Genomic DNA, 17,760 nt, shown 5'->3' on the forward strand with positions numbered 1-17,760 from the left:
TTAGATATAAGTCTTGAAAAACTACAGGACTATGGACTCTCAGCAGGCCCACTTTATTCTTCGAGAGTCATAGTCATGCTTCTGAAGCAATATCTGAGGCAATATTAAATTAAAGGATCTCAAAGTAAAAAGAGCATTCAATTCAACATTTGTTGGATTAGGGAAAGATTTACAAAAGAAATAAAATTTGAACTGTATTTTCAAGGTTAAAGAGATGTTTTCCAGGAAAAGAAGAGCAAATGAATATTCCAGACAGAGGAAAATACATGCTCAAAGGTACAGACATTTGGAATAGCATGGAAATTTTAGGGAAGAGAAAGTAGTTCTGCAAGGCAGTAGGTGTCTAGAGAAGTGAGAGAAGATGGAACATAAGTCAAGTCCGTGCCTTTTGCCTCCCACATGGCAAAAGCTCAATCTTGGATCCTTGTCCTGATTCTACACTCCCTTCCTCTGTATACATTTCAAACACATTCCGCAAATCTTTATCCCTAAATGCCTACCTGTCACTCTTGCTGATCCTGTACCTCCAGGCAGCATGTTGTATTAGCAAAAGCACCAGTTTGGAAGTGGACAGAACTGGGTTTGAATCACTGCTTACTAAAGTAGTAGCTGTGTGGCCGTAAGAAAGTTACTGAGTCTCTGTGTCCAAGTTTCTTTCCATATAAAATGGAAAAAATAATGCCTTTACAGTTGTGTTATTCTAAAAATTTAATGAATGTCTCTTAAGAATATGCAATATGTATTTATGACTTTAAAACAAAGTTAGCTCTCCTTTTCCACCACTATGAGAAAGCTCTAGAAAAAAAAAAGCATGCCTTTCAAGGGCAGATCATCCTCATGTGAATTCCAGCTTCTTCACTTGCCAGCTTTATGGTCTTGGGCTTAACTCTTTCTTGGACAGTCTGTTTTCTTATGAATAAAAGATAAATAATATATCCAATCTCAGAAGGTTATATGGATTAGATATAATGTATTAGGTTGGTGCAAATGTAATTGCAGTTTTGGCCATTTAAAGAAATGTCATTTGGCCATACTTTTAATGGCCAAAACTGCAATTACTTTTATATCAACCTAATACCCCCCCCCCTTTGTCTGGCAGTTGTGGTTTCTTTTCTCCTGAACATTCTCTCAACACCTATGAGAATATGCTGACAACTGCACTTAACCTTTCCATTGAACCCTGACCAATGTCTTACGTAGGGGTGATTGCATCACCATCTTCATCTCACACTCAACACCCTTCATGTCTAGGCAGTCACTAGCTATTACTTCTTTCCTCTATCTTAAGGATTGTCAACACCCAACAATATCCTAAAGGTCAAATAGCAAATAGAAAGAAAACTGATGAGATTCACGTTATAGCTCTTCCTAGCACTCACTAGAAAATAAAATCAATATATGTTCCACTAATAATAAGTACAGTGGAGAGTTCAGTCCTTTGAACATTTATAATTAAAGACATAATATGGATCAATTATTTAAAATAAATCTCAAAATCCTACAATCAAGATTGCAGTCTAGTGAGGGGAAAAGAAGGAGCCCATGTACCAAGCAAAATACATAGCATGTAATTAATGTTATTCTTATTTATCTTTGGAAATTAGTTAGGTATCAGTATCCTCATTTTTATACACATGTAACTGAGACTTACAGTAGTTAACTTGTCCAAAATCATCAAAAAAGGGTTCTCTTCAAATAATTGTTACACTTACTTTAAAATATCAGTTGGGTATTTCATCAGTATGCAGCACTGTCCTGTGTAATAGCATAACACATTTATATATGTTGTATTAAATCCCCTCCAGCTTCAAAAACATTTTAGTTTTCATTGAGGAAAATATCCCATTATCTCCTGAATTTCACAGCTTACTAACATGGCATAGAAAGACAAGCTAATCTGTAGTAGAAAATAGTGGGTCTAGTTCCTGCAGCCGATTTAGTATATTCAACCTAACTGTCTTATTTATAACAGTCAGAATACCATATAAAGTAATTTTCAATCCCATAAAATGGAATCAGATCTATTTCCAGCCTTGGGTCAATCATGTCATTAACGTGTCTGGGTTTCTGTAAACAGTGATAATTCAAATATTTTAATATGCCAAGAAAGTCCTTTCAAACCTTGTGGCAATATTCAAATAATCGATTTATAGGCAAAAAGCTTTAATATCATATCTGAAGAAAAAATCAAATCTATGAATTAACATATAAGTAACAAAGTCTTAGAATAGCATATGTAATCATTGCCACAAGTGGCAGACATGTTGTTGGCCATCGAAGTTTAAATAGAAGATTCTATATGCCATGATTATATTAGAAATGTTGAAAAAGGACATTTTATAATATTGCTTTTAGACGAAGTAAATTTATAAACATGGTATCAATTGAGAAGTGACTTATCATAAATCTATTTATGAGAAATCAGTAATTAAGAGACACATGAAATAAGTGAAATTATCCTCTTCTATCTTGTTTTATTAATGAAAGTTTCCAACACAGTTCCAAACAATGGGAAGATCTTTGTGAATTCTACCTTTATGAGTCTGATTCAAATTTTTTTAATACCACAAAACAACAAAAATGAAATCTGTTGAATAATATAATTCCTCTCTCTAAATTATTTTTCCAAATTCTCTGCCAAAGCAAACACATGGTACGTGTTAGTCAGCTGGGTCTGCATCAAGTCATCACTTGCATGAACTGCACTGATTTTGTTGCCAAACCTATTACACTAAATCCCACTCCAAACATCCTTTTAAGCCACAGAACATTCTAAATGCAGCGTAAATGTACTGTATTTTTATATTTCTTTTTTTTTTTTAAGCAACTTTTGGGAGTGCTTCTCTTGGATAAAGCCCACATCCTAAATTCTTTAGGTACCTGCTAACAGGAAGGTAAAATATAAACCTTTGTCTTCTGGCACGAAGCATAGAGAAAGGAAAAAGCTCATTTTCTTTATTTTTGTTAAGATTTTATTTAAACATTTCTGAAAGCAATAGGAGCTACTAGAAGAGTTTGACAAGAAATGTTATCAGATGGCTGAAATCCAGGATTTTAATGCACATTTAATATACATTGTATTCTTTCTCCTACTGACCCATGTCACTGAAAAAAGTCACTTTATCACAAAATAGAAAGTACTCATTCATCCTATGGTACTTTTAACCTCACATAAAAAATATAATATTTATTGCCGTCTGGTTTTTCAAAGATAAGGTTGATAGTGATGATTACCATCTCTTTGTTTCTGAAGAAAAAAGATCTAGAGTAGAACAGTAGCTCTTTCCATGAATAAACATAAACTTTTATTATAACAACGAAAATGCAATCATTTAACAGCCATGATGTGATTTGGCTACAGTTACCAAAAGCTTGTGTTCACAGTTTATGCATATTTGAATTCTTAATTTAAAATGTTAAATTGAGCAAGTTTCTAATTTCAGATACTTAAGGTTTGCCTACCTAATTTGGATATCATGTACAGTTGTGTGACACTTCACAATGAAGGTGTGTTCTGAGAAAGGTGTCATTAGGTGATTTGATTTCATCATCGTGCAAAATACAGTATACTGACACAAAGCTAGAGGGTAGATCCTACTACACACCTAGGCTACATGGTACAGCCTATGGCTTCTAGGCTACAAACCTGTATAGCATGTTACTGTACTGAATACTGCAGGCAATTATAATACAATAGCAAGGATTTGTGTCTCTAAACATATCTACATAGAAAAGACAGAGTAAAAGTACGGTGTAAAAATAAAACATGGTACACCTGTATAGGCCGCTTGTCAGGAATGGAGCTACAGGACTGGAAGTTGCTTTGGGTGAGTCAGTGAGTGAGTGGTGAGTGAATTTAACGGCCTAGGATGCTGTTGTATACTACTATAGACTTTGTAAACACTGTACACTTAGGCTACACTAGGTTTATTTTTTAAATTTTCTTTCTTCAATAACAAATTTAGCTTACTGTAACTTTTTTACTTTGAAATTTTTGTTAGCTTTTTGCCTCTTGTAATAACACTTAGGTTAAAACAAACATATTGTATAGCTGGACAAAAGTTTGTTTGTTTGTTTGTTTGTTTGTTTTTTGAGACTGAGTCTTGCCCAGTCACCCAGGCTAGAGTGCAGTGGTGCGATCTCGGCTCACGGCAACCTCTGCCTCCTGGGTTCACACCTGTCTCTTGCCTCAGCATCCCCAGTAGCTGGGACTACAGGCGCCCGCCACCACGCCCGGCTAGTTTTTTGTATTTTTAGTGGAGACAGAGTTTCACAATGTTAGCCAGGATGGTCTCGATCTCCTGACTCGTGATCTGCCCGCCTCGGCCTCCCAAAGTGCTGGTAAAAATATTTTCTTTATATACTTATTCTAAAAGCTTTTCCCTGTTATATATAACAAAAGAAAACACTTTTTTTTTTTTTTTGAGACGGAGTCTCGCCCTGTAGCCCAGGCTGGAGTGCAGTGGCCGGATCTCAGCTCACTGCAAGCTCCGCCTCCCGGGTTTACGTCATTCTCCTGCCTCAGCCTCCGAGTAGCTGGGACTACAGGTGCCCGCCACCTCGCCCGGCTAGTTTTTTGTATTTTTTAGTAGAGACGGGGTTTCACCATGTTAGCCAGGATGGTCTCGATCTCCTGACCTCGTGATCTGCCCATCTCGGCTTCCCAAAGTGCTGGGATTACAGGCTTGAGCCACCGCGCCCCGCAAGAAAATACTTTTGATATACACGCATACACACACACACACACACGCACACGTGTGTGCATGTATATATGTATAACTTTTAAAACTTTTTTGTTAAAAACTAAGACACATACATACACATTAGCCTAGGTCTACATAGGGTCAGCAGCATCCATATTATTGTCTTCCGCCTCCACATCTTGTCCCATTGGAAAATCTTCAGGGGCAATAACAGGCATGGAGTTGTTATTCCATACATAAATAGGATGGTGGTCCCATAAGATTATAATAGAGCTGAAAAATACCTATTGCCTAGGGATGTTATAGTGCAATGCATTGCTCATATATTCTTGAACTGGAGAGAATAGATGAGATTAGAATGCAAGTGGAGAGGTAGGCCTTTGCTGGGAACAAAGGATAAACAGTTCATGCATTTTCAACAGAGGGAAGACAGAGTAGGTGGGACAAGATCCAAGTATATGGGAAATGTGGTGGTTTGTGGATGTTTTCTTCTGATGTTCTCAATCATTGGCTAAAAGTGAATATTTTTATATGATGCTACATTGAATTACAGTTCATTGCTCATATATATATGTACAAAAACTCTAAAATAACAATAATATGTGTAGCACAGTAAACATAAACCAGCAACATAGTTATTAGTATCAAGTATTATGTACTACACATAATTGTTTGTGCTATATGACTGGCAGCACAGTAGCTTTCTCTACACCAGCATCACCACAAACACACAAGGAATGAAATTCTTTACACTACAGCATCCCTAGGCAATAGGAACTTTTCAGCTCCATTATTGTCTTATGGTACCACCATCCTATACCCGTCCATCATTGACCAAAATGTTCTTATGTTGTGGCTTTTTTTCTCTTAGTTCGGCAAGTGGGAGGGGGTGTTAGAGCTCATTCACTCCTGCCACCCACAGCTCTGCAAGCAGGAGTGCTACAGTTCTTTCACAGTTCGTCAAGTTCCGGGTTCTTGTCCTGCAACCAAGATGAATAAAGTACACAAACACTGGAGAGTAAGTAAGGCAGAGTAGAATTGTATTGAGCAACAGAAAGTAAGCTCTCAGCATGGAGAGGGGACGCTAAAGCGGGTAGCCATCTGTGAGTCAGAGTCCTGGGTTTTTATGGGGACAGAATAGGGGAGTGAGTGCTAATTGGTCCATGAGTGGTCTTGGAAAAAGCACCATTCGCTGGTTAAAAGGGATCATTCAGAAGGAACCAGTTGAGAAAGAGTGGGTAAGACGGGGATAGAAGTTCTCACTCTGGTGGCGGACTCTATCCGGGACTGGCAATTTGGTTTTCAGGCTTTAGACTGTCCTTGGCTTGAAGGCCAGGTTTCACAGGAGACCCTTCCCTGTGTGCCTAGGAATTTGTCTGTTTCCTGTCACTATCAATTATGTGGTACACAACTGTAATTCAATATAGCATCATATAAAAATATTCACTTTTAGCCAATGATTGAGAACACCAGAAGAAAACATCCACAAACCACCACATTTCCCATATACTTGGATCTTGTCCCACCTGCTCTGTCTTCCCTCTGTTTAAAATGCATGAACTGTTTATCCTTTGTTCCCAGCAAAGGCCTACCTCTCCACTTGCATTCTAATCTCATCTATTCTCTCCAGTACAAGAATATTGATTCAACAATTCTCATTTTTCTGTCCTACATTATCAATTTTTCTACCTCTTTTGGGTTTTCCATCAATACATACAAATGTTGATTTTTTCCATATAAAAATATTCCTCTTAGTACCTCAAAACATTCCATATACCTTATTTTCTTTAGAAGTAAAACTCCTCAAAATATTGTCTCTTCAAATTCTCTCTTGAAGCCACTCTCTGGAGTTTTTCTTCTACCACATCACTGACACCATTCTTTTTGAGGTTGCCAATGTCCTTCATACTGGTAAACCCAATGGCCAATTTTCAGTTCTTGTATTACTTGACTCCCAGTTGATCATGCCTTCCACCTGTAGACATATTCTTTGACTTCAGCTTACCACAATCCTGGGTGATCTCCCTTTACAGTCACACGATATTTTCCCTTGATGTTTCCTCGTTATCTTCCCAACAACTTCTGAATGTTGAAATAACCAATGGTTTAATTCTTTTATCTCTTTTATATCCTCACTCATTTACTTTCATTCAGTCTTTTCTATGCACTGATGTCTCCCATTGTATTCTGAACCTCTCCTCTAAACCCCAGGCCCAATTACACATCATATCTCCACTTGGATGTATAAAAGGCATGTTGGTTTTTTATATCCAAAGCTAAACTCCTTATCTTTAACCTCCCTTCAAACCTCCTATTACCCATCTCAAATAAGGGCAATTCCATCCTTTCAGTTGTTTACAAAATATCTTGCCATCCTTTACAACATTTTTTCTCTTAACTCACATTGAATCTACAGAGAATCCCATTAACTCTTCCTTCAAAATACATCCAAAACCCAATGACTTCCCACTACCTCCTCCATACTTAGTATCCCAAGGCCTCTTAATTATTGTCAATAACCTCCTCAGTAGTTTCTGCCTCAATTCTTTCTCCCCTTTAACCCTGTCTCAATATTGATAAAATTTAGGTCAGATCATGACACTATTCCCAAGATTCTCCTGTGGCCCCTCATTTCACTCAGACAAAAAGGTAATTTAAGCACAATGGCTACAAGGTCCTCTGCAATCTGGCTACCTTTGCCTTTCTCACCTCATCTTCTACAGTCCCACTTATTTACTCTGTTCTAGTTACACCGTCCTTCTTAATGTGCTTTGTGTTTGCCAGGCATTCTCCCACCTCACAGCCTCGCACATGCTTTGTCCTCTCCTTGAATCATTACCCCCTATCTCATGGCATGTTTCCTTCAGCTCCTTCAGGTTTAAAAGGTGTATTATCTTCTCAGAGTGGTCTTCCCTGAATATACTCTATATAACTGCAATCCTTCCTCTTCACACCATCTATCTCCTTTTTCTTGTTTCTGTTTGGCACCCATCAAAATCTAAAATACTGTATATTTTATTTATTTAGTTTCATTTCTTTCACACCCCACTTGCAAACTCCAGGAGGGCAATGTTTTTTGGTGTATTTTGTTCACTCCTGTAGACACACTGCCTAGAAAGTTATTCCAAACATTAAAAGCACAGATTTTGGAGTCAGAGAGACCTGTATAAGAATCCCGCCTCTGCCTGTTACTAAATAATTTATCTTGAACAATTACTCTTTCTGAGCCCTGGTTTCCTCACTATAAAATGGATTTAAGCCACGTGCAGGGGTGGTGTGCTTGTAGCCCCAGCTACATGCTGGGAGGTTGAGACAAGAGGATCACTTCAGTTCAGGAGTTCAAGACCATCCTGGGCAACATAGTGAGACCCTCCCCATCTGTAATTTTATAAATAATACTAATAAAATAAAATGGATATAATGGTACCTAGCACTCAAATTTTTTATAAATTTGGAAGAAAATAATAAAGTATAAGCAAAATAAAATAGGAAAATGTTTTATGTGCAGTGAGATTCATATTTACCATCAATAAAGAGTATTAAAGATTCCCAAAATATATGTTATAAAGTCTGTTAACTACTAATTAATTTAATAAATTCAGTTTTACTCAAAATTATATTTCACTAAATACTATTTTATACTAATAAAATACTAAGTAAAATTTGATATTAAAAGACAATTAAGAAAATTACAGTACATGTTCATCAGTTTTTAATTGTATAATCTAATTTTCTAAAAAATACTTTAGATATACTTTCCATAAAGGTGCTATGTTTTATTTTAATATACAATTATAACATTCAATAAAAGCATTTTAAATATTAAAATAAATTCTGATGGTAATTATTTTGGTGATCATAAAATTTATAAGCTTTATTTTAATGTGGGTCTTCATTGTGTCTAATGGTCCTCAGCCATTGAGCTTGCAGTAGAAATTGATCCATCGTTTTGCTTGTTATCCTAACATAGAATTTTTCTGCTAACCCACATTCATTTCCAAGGTAAAAAGGATGCATTTGTCAAAATCTGATATCGGCTCCATTTTGAGAGACTTGGAATTTTATTATCGGTGGATTTCTCTGTCTTCTTACTGTTCAGTATCCAAGATGATTATCACCAACTCAACCTCCAGAAAAATAAAAAATAACTTTTTTTCTGCCAAAAAAATAGATTAAGTCCTCTTGATCTAATCTACTCCTCTTATTAGAGAAATAGAGAAGTGAAGCACAGACACTCCAAGTAGTTCAGGTTCACAAAGCTAGTTTATTAAAAAATTAGACTTTGAATTCATTTTGCCAAATGGCCAATCCCTATTTTGAAACTTTTTTTATACTTTACAGTCTCAATAGCCTTTACTCTAGAGTTAAGCATCTTAACTGTGGCACTTCCCTTTCTTACCTTAACATACACATGTGTGATTCTAACAAACATTTCACCTGTGTTGAATATTTTGAATGGAACATTCCACATGTCACTAAATATTGTTTTCAGGCCATCATAGCTTTATGTTATTAGTACAGAAAAAGTTTGGGAGAAAAAAATGTACTTCAGTTGTTAACTCTTTAATTTCCTTTTTAAATTGCAATGTAAAAGTAAGTTGACTAACAATTAGTTGTTTGAATTTTTATTGATAATTCTTACTTTTTATGAAGTGTCTTACAATTGCCAACCATGGTCCTAAAAGCAAGAAAACCTGCTTTGCACCACATCTCAATGACAAAACAGGAATTTGAACACAGGCTTAACTGCAAAGCTCTTTCTATTAACTGTGCTAACACATGAATTAATTGTATACCATGAAGAGCACTGTGTACTTTCTATATGAAGAAAGCTTAAAAAAAAATCAGATGTATTTATTTATCCCTTCTATTCGTGCCTTAAAATATTCCATTTCATAGCTCTTATCTAAGGAGAGTTATTCCAAGATTTTTGGTTAAAGATTGTGTTGGATGATACCATTAATTTGAAAGAGAGGTCTTTTCAATAAATGCAATTGTAACTTTTTCTTTTTTTTTTTTTTTTTTTTTGAGACGGAGTCTCGCTGTGTCGCCCAGGCTGGAGTACAGTGGCCGGATCTCAGCTCACCGCAAGCCCCACCTCCCGGGTTTACACCATTCTCCTGCCTCAGCCTCCCGAGTAGCTGGGACTACAGGCGCCCGCCACCTCGCCCGGCTAGTTTTTTGTATTTTTTTAGTAGAGATGGGGTTTCACCGTGTTAGCCAGGATGGTCTCGATCTCCTGACCTCGTGATCCGCCCGTCTCGGCCTCCCAAAGTGCTGGGATTACAGGCTTGAGCCACCGCGCCCGGCCTAATTGTAACTTTTTCTTTAAAAGGATATAAACTTTGTAGTTACAATAATTTTTACTTCTAGCAAAAGAGTTTGCTGATAACTAATGCTACCATGCTTATAAACTGTTACCTCCATATCAAAGGGCATTTGTATTCAGCAATAGCACCTTCGTGGTTTAGGATGTGACATTCCATTTCGTTACACTAATAATGGTGCAGTAACCATACTAATATTGACTAATGTGGGTCTCCATTTCAAATAAAGCTTGTAATGTGGAATGATTTGGTGAACATCGTCAATCTCTTTTTAATTCTTCACTATTATATACAACCAAATGATATGTTATTACACTTTGCTATTGATAGCGTAATTCCCTGATAGCAACATAAATTTTTTAAAGTCTTCATAGTTAAAATATTTAAAATACTAGTGGAAAACTCCAATATCCTTACTGGAATAATAACTTGGAAATATAAATTTCAGTCATTGCTAAAGACCTTTCAATGAGCATGCAGCTCTTAATCCAAATGAAGTGAAATATTTAATGTACTAGTATGTATCCACTTAGGAAACATAGGAGTAGAGAAAAATAATGAGAGAAACTTAATGATGAAAATAATAATGTCTCACGAGTGTTTAAATTTCTGGAATCTACTGCCCTCCTCCCTTGCCAATGTCAGAAAAGTTTTAAATGCTTTTGGCTTACAGTTTAGGTATGCATCTACAGTTTGGAGTTCTTCAGAATTTGCCATGAGTCATAAATTAGTTTTGCCTTGACTTCACCAACTGTGTAAAATGACCTTTTTAAAATCGTATTTTTAAACCTATGGTTTCTTTTATGAGAATTCAACAGGATTTCTATTGTTGATCTTGATTTGCCTTGATTCAGTTTTAATATTTTATATGCAAACTTAGGATTTTATAATTTAATGAAAATTTAATTATAGATGTATATATGTGTGTGTGTGTGTGTATATATATATATATATGACTACTAGATCTTTGAAAATGGTGAGATTTTTTCAGTAGCTACTGTGGAAATAACACATCTCAAGAGTAAATCATATCACTAGAATCAGTGTTATCTACACAGTGAATCAGATTAAATCCACACAACATGTTTATAGGCTGAAAAAATTTTGAGAAGATAGTAAATACATTAAATCTTATAAATCTAGTCATTTCCTGACAGTTCTTTGTATGAGTATTTCACTTTAGTGTTTTGAGAGTTGATTTATAGTATTGTAGAAAATGGCAAAAATATTTTGTGTCACAGAATATTTTTAAGTTACATAAAATATCTCATTTAATACAGAAAAAAATTAAATAGGAAATAAACAAATGCAAAATAGAATTAAGATCCCCTACATCCCAAAACACTATCTACTTTTATAGAAAATAGTTACTTAGAAAAATATATCCACATATACGTTGTATTTTAGAGATGATAGATTACCAGATTCCTAAAAGGATGGCTTAGTGAAGAGACAGATATGTAAACAAATAAATTACATAAGTCTGTAAAAGATATAAGAGAAGAGTAAAAAACAAAAAAATCTGAGAGCAAATAACCTAACAGCTCATTATCTTGGGAAATTAAGGTAATTTTAACAGACAATATAAAATTGAAACAGAGTTTTAGGGTATGAGTAAGGGTTTCTCAAATAATTTAAATAGGACCTAATTAATATAAGAAGACACGTGGGCTTTGTGCTATAATAAATATAATGTAATCTGATGTTTTCACATAGAAAACAGACAATATTAGATTGAGGTTACAAGAGAAAAAAAATCCAGACATAGAGTGGAGCATGGGCTTAAGGGAGTAGAAGATTAAAGACCAATTATTAGACGCCTGCTGTAAAATAAGTTGGAAGAATAAAGTTTATTGAAAATGGATGTGACCTAGATTAAGGCAAGTCCATCTGTGTAAAACAATTTCTTCATAATATCAAGAGATGCAGACATTATAGTGTATAGAGAAGAAGACATATGCAGTAGACACTCGAAGCTATATTTTGCCAGAATATGGTGTGGAAGAAATTTGCGTAATCAAATGTTTGTCTTGATTTAAAGTATGTACAAAAGGAGATTCAGAAAAAACTTGAGTGATGTCCAGATGAAATGAAAAATAAAGACTATCATAGACACTAAATAGAAGATCTCAAGAAGTTCTAAATGGGCAATAGTGTCAAATATCATCTCATACATGGGATGCTACCTGGAAATACGCCACTGGGTTTCACCATTAGATCATAGTGGACCTGAATGAAAGTAGTTTCAGTAGAGCAGTGTGAATAGAAGTCATATTGTATTGAATTGAAGAATGAGGAATAGTTAAATTAGTACAACCAGAGTATTGGAATGAGCCTACTCTTTCATAACATTTAGCCGTGAAAGGAAATACGGCAAAAGTGCAAAAAAAGCCAGGTGAGGGGAAGTTTCCATTAACAAATGCTTAAGTAGGCTAAGAAGGAGCCAGTGGAGAAGTGACTAAAGACTCAGGACAGAGGCAAGAATTTGTGAACTGACACCCTGATTAGACAGAAAGTGATAATAGCTCATAGTAGTAATAATTGCTAATAGCTAACAGAAGTGTATATGTGTATCAGGCTCTTTGTGTTTTCAATGTTCCATTTAATTCAATCTGTTTCAGAACCATATGAGGTACATGTATTCATTGTATCCATTTTAGGTATAGAGAAATTAAGATGCAGGGAGGTAGGTTGGCCAACTGGCCCAAGTGGTAGAGGGAAGAATAAGTCCCAGGCAATTGGGCACCAAAAACTGTTCTCTCAGTCACTGTGTTATACTGTCTCTGGGGTCTTTGAAAAGAAAATGAAATATGTGTTACTCTAAAATAGGAGAGAAGGGACTAATGAGTAACATCATAGGTATGTATAGAAGTGGAGGGGATGAGAAGTTGAGAATGTACTCACTTGATAACTTGTATTCTTGATATAAAAATAAAAGACAATCTTGTCTGTTGATAATTAGGCATTTGGAGATATGGTGGAAAATTTAAGAAACTTAGTAAACTTTTAGAGACCAGACCAAGCTGCATAAGAACGACTATAACCATTAACATTGACCTATTTACCAAATCACCTTTCTTATATTAAGTCCTTACAGAAAATCCTACAAGATAAGAATTATTATTCCTATTTTACATATATGGAAACAGAATTAAATCAGTTAATAACTTGCTAAATAGCACTCAGATATTAAGTGCTGAAACTGGGATTTGAATCAAGGTCTGTCAACAATGTCCATGCTTTTCTATTCTTCCACAATGCCTCAATAAAGAATAAGAAAGGTCATTACTAAGAGCAAATAGAAGTGACACGCAAAAGTACTGAGGGCCCAGCTTAGAATGAAAACCATAACTGTTATGCAGCACCAGTCTGCACAGTGAAGCAATGTTCCACACAAAACCCAGGCCATTTTTGAACTAAAATTAGACATGGGCAGTGACTGCTTTCAGTTATGGCAGGGAATTAACTGCTTGGGTAAGGATGGTAGAAGCACAAGAAGTAGAGGGGAAAAGTAGAACCAAGAAGGGACAATTGAACTAAGAGAAAAGGAATACGTCGAGGCCATGAGGAAAAATGGCATGTTGAGAGAAGACACAACTTGAGAGAAGTGGAAGAATCACAGGTATTGAAGAGAGTAGGTCTTTGGATTTAAGATTTTTGCAAGTGGTAGAGTTCAATAAGTTTTAACTAAGAAAAGAGATTCTCAAATTCATAAGCAACTACTTTATGGTTTTCAGGCTTTTGTGGAGATCCAGAGACAGTGTTGCTTTTCTTAGTTGCTTAAGTAATTCTGCTGGCAACCCTAAGATTTCGTAAAAGATTATTTCAGCTTTCATAAACTAAAATCTTTATAGAGTAAAACTTTGTTCCCTCTTGAGTATTGATGTTTGAAATAATGTAAAAATTATTTTAATTCAAATTTTTTGATGTTTCAGAATTTTATTAGCAGTGCTCACTTCTTTAACTGTTTTTTAAATTCTATCAAATACACTGAGTTTTTTGCCAGTATTTTACATTGTATTCAGTAGCTACAAAGTCTAAAGGGTAGAAAGTACAATCACCTCGTTCGGCTGAATCAACCATCATTGCAGACCTTGGACAGTGCAAACCACAAACAGTAATTTCCTGCTGCTAGAACTTGGCTAATGACAGTAACATCTTACAGTGAAAAATAATCATTCACAATTACAATAATCAAATAACCATTTTTATCCCCACATTCTGAGAATTGCACCCTAACAAGTTCTTTGAGATAATCATTCTAGTATTTACATCAATTTATTTATAAGTTAATAAACAAAATTTATTCTAGTTAATTGCAACTGCCAAAACCTGGCCTATACTTACCTGGCAGGGGAAATTCCATGATCACGAAAGTGGTTTTCCCAGGTCGAGGCTTAGCTATTGCACTCCAGATGTGCTGACCCCTGCGATTTCCCCAAATGTGGGAAACTTGAATGCATAATTTGTGGTAGTGGGGGACTGCATTCACACACACACACACACACACACACACACACACACACACACACACACAAATCCAGGCCATTTAGAGTGTTTAAAGCAATGGAAGACCTTGATGTTACTGCTTGATTGCCTTGATTTATAGAACCTGCCTTAATTTGACTAAGAAAAGCCTAGCTATTGGGATATGGTAATTCATTGCGGGTTTAAACAAGGACAGATCTCTGATAGGATTTTTCACAGGGTGTATTTTTTAAATAGTAGACTAAAATGACATACCTAATCCAGTAAATGTGTTGTCTAAGCACATATTATTGACGATTATCAGAAATGCACCCCCATGCGATGAGAAAATGGTTTTATATACCCTAGCTCTACTGTAAGAGGCAAACTTTCATATTGAAAAATATTTTAAGAGATATTGTTCTTCATCTTTTTCTTAAGCAGTAAAACTTGGTGAAGGCTGAAATAAGTATCTTCAGGTTCACGTCCCAGATCCCTGAACATGCCAGATAATCATCTAACACTGATTTTGTAATGTTCTGCCTTGCCTGGTTTTAAAATGTTACAAGGAAATATGTTTTTGTTACCCTTCTTGGAAGATTAATTTTCCTCTAATCGTTAATGCTATATACAATTTTATTTTTTATTATTACACTTTAAGTTCTAGGGCATATGTGCACAATGTGCAAGTTTGTTACATATGTATATATGTGCCATGTTGGTGTACTGCACCCATTAACTCGTCATTTACATTAGGTATATCTCCTAATGCTATCCCTCCCCTCTTCTCCCACCCCACGACAAGCCCCAGTGTGTGATGTTCCTCATCCTGTGTCCAGGTGTTCTCATTGTTCAATTCCCACCTATGAGTGAGAACATGTGGTGTTTGGTTTTCTGTCCTCGTGATAGTTTGTGCAGAATGATGGTTTCCAGCTTCATCCATGTCCCTACAAAGGACATGAACTCATCCTTTTTTATGGCTGCATAGTATTCCATGGTGTTTATGTTCCACATTTGCTTAATCCAGTCTATCATTGATGGACATTTGGGTTGGTTCCAAGTCTTTGCTATTGTGAATAGTGCCACAATAAACATATGTGTGCATGTGTCTTTATAGAAGCATGATTTATAATCCTTTGGGTATATTCCCAGTAATGGGATGGCTGGGTCAAATGGTATTTCTAGTTCTAGATCCTTGAGGATTCGCCACACTGTCTTCCACAATGGTTGAACTAGTATACAGTCCCACCAAGAGTGTAAAAGTGTTCCTATTTCTCCACATTCTCTCCAGCACCTGTTGTTTCCTGACTTTTTAATGATTGGCATTCTAACTGGTGTGAGATGGTATCTCATTATGGTTTTGATTTGCATTTCTCTGATGGCCAGTGATGATGAGCATTTTTTCCTGTGTCTGATGGCTGCATAAATGTCTTCTTTTGAGAAATGTCTGTTCATATCCTTTGCCCACTTTTTGATGGGGTTGCTTGATTTTTTTCTTGTAAATGTGTTTAAGTTATTTGTAGATTTTGAATATTAGCCCTTTGTCAGATGTGTAGATTGCAAAAATTTTCTTCCATTCTGTAGGTTGCCTGTTCACTCTGATGGCAGTTTTTTCTGCTGTGCAGAAGCTCTTTAGTTTAATTAGATCCCATTTGTGAATTTTGGCTTTTGTTGCCATTGCTTTTGGTGTTTTAGACATGAAGTCCTTGCCTATGCCTATATCCTGAATGGTATTGCCTAGATTTTCTTCTAGAGTTTTTATGGTTTTAGGTCTAACATTTAAATTTTTAATCCATCTTGAATTGATTTTTGTATAAGGTGGAAGGAAGGGATCCAGTTTCACCTTTCTACATATGGCTAGTCAGATTTCCCAGCACCATTTATTAAATAGGGAATCCTTTCTCCATTTCTTGTTTTTGTCAGGTTTGCCAAAGATCAGATGGTTGTAGATGTGTGGTATTATTTCTGAGGGCTCTGTTCTGTTCCATTGGTCTATATATCTGTCTTTGTACAAGTACCACACTGTTTTGGCTACTATAGCCTTATAGTATAGTTTGAAGTCAGGTAGCATGATGCCTCCAGCTTCGTTCCTTTGGCTTAGGATTGTCTTGGCAATGCGGGCTCTTTTTTGGTTCCATATGAACTTTAAAGCAGTTTTTTCCAATTCTGTGAAGAAACTCATTGGTAGGTTGATGGGGATGATGTTGAATCTATAAATTACCTTGGGCAGTATGGCCATTTTCATGATATTGATTCTTTCTATCCATGAGCATGGAATGTTCTTCCATTTGTCTGTGTCCTCTTTTATTTTGTTGAGCAGTGGTTTGTAATTCTCCTTGAAGAGGTCCTTCACATCCCTTGTAAGTTGGAATCCTGGATATTTTATTCTCTTTGAAGCAATTGTGAATGGGAGTTCACTCATGATTTGGCTCTCTGTTTGTCTGTTACTGGTGTATAGGAATGCTTGTGATATTTGCACATTGATTTTGGATCCTGAGACTTTGCTGAAGTTGCTTATCAGCTTGAGGAGACTTTGGGCTGAGACGATGGGGTTTTCTAAATATACAGTCATGTCATCTGCAAACAGGGAGACTTTGACTTCCTCTTTTCCTAATGAATACCTTTATTTTTTTCTCCTGCCTGATTGCCCTGGTCAGAACTTCCAACAGTATGTTGAAAAGGAGTGGTGAGAAACGGCATCCCTATCTGTGCCAGTTTTCAAAGGGAATGTTTCCAGTTTTTGCACATTCAGTATGATATTGGCTTTGGGTTTGTCATAAATAGTTCTTATTATTTTGAGATATGTTCAATCAATACCAAATTTATTAAGAGTTTTTAGCATGAAGGGCTGTTGAATTTTGTCAAAGGCCTTTTGTGCATCTATTGAGATAATCATGTGGTTTTTGTCTTTGTTTCTGTTTATTTGATGGATTACGTTTATTGATTTGCATACGTTGAACCAGCCTTGCATCCCAGGGATGAAGCCCACTTGATCACGGTGGATAAGCTTTTTGACGTGCTGCTGGATTTGGTTTGCCAGTATTTTACTGAGAATTTTAGCATCGATGTTCATCAGGGATATTAGTCTAAAATTCTCTTTTTTTATTGTGTCTCTGCCAGGCTTTGGTATCAGGATGATGTTGGCCTCATAAAATGAGTTAGGGAGGATTCCCTCTTTTTCTATTGATTGGAATAGTTTCAGAAGGAATGGTACCAGCTCCTCCTTGTACCTCTGGTAGAATTTGGCTGTGAATCCACCTGGT

The 17,760-nt window shown here is 36.0% G+C and overlaps 1 non-coding gene across 1 annotated transcript; it reads left to right on the forward strand.

Annotated features, from left to right (window-relative positions):
• The first annotated feature begins 14,369 nt into the window (after positions 1-14,369).
• LOC112423863 (U1 spliceosomal RNA) lies at positions 14,370-14,533 on the forward strand. Its single transcript, XR_003014431.1, has one exon. It is a non-coding gene; the product is annotated as a U1 spliceosomal RNA (small nuclear RNA).
• Positions 14,534-17,760: the final 3,227 nt, after the last annotated feature.

This window comes from Macaca nemestrina, chromosome 5 (genome assembly GCF_043159975.1).
Source record: "Macaca nemestrina isolate mMacNem1 chromosome 5, mMacNem.hap1, whole genome shotgun sequence".
Classification (NCBI taxonomy): Eukaryota; Metazoa; Chordata; class Mammalia; order Primates; family Cercopithecidae; genus Macaca; species Macaca nemestrina.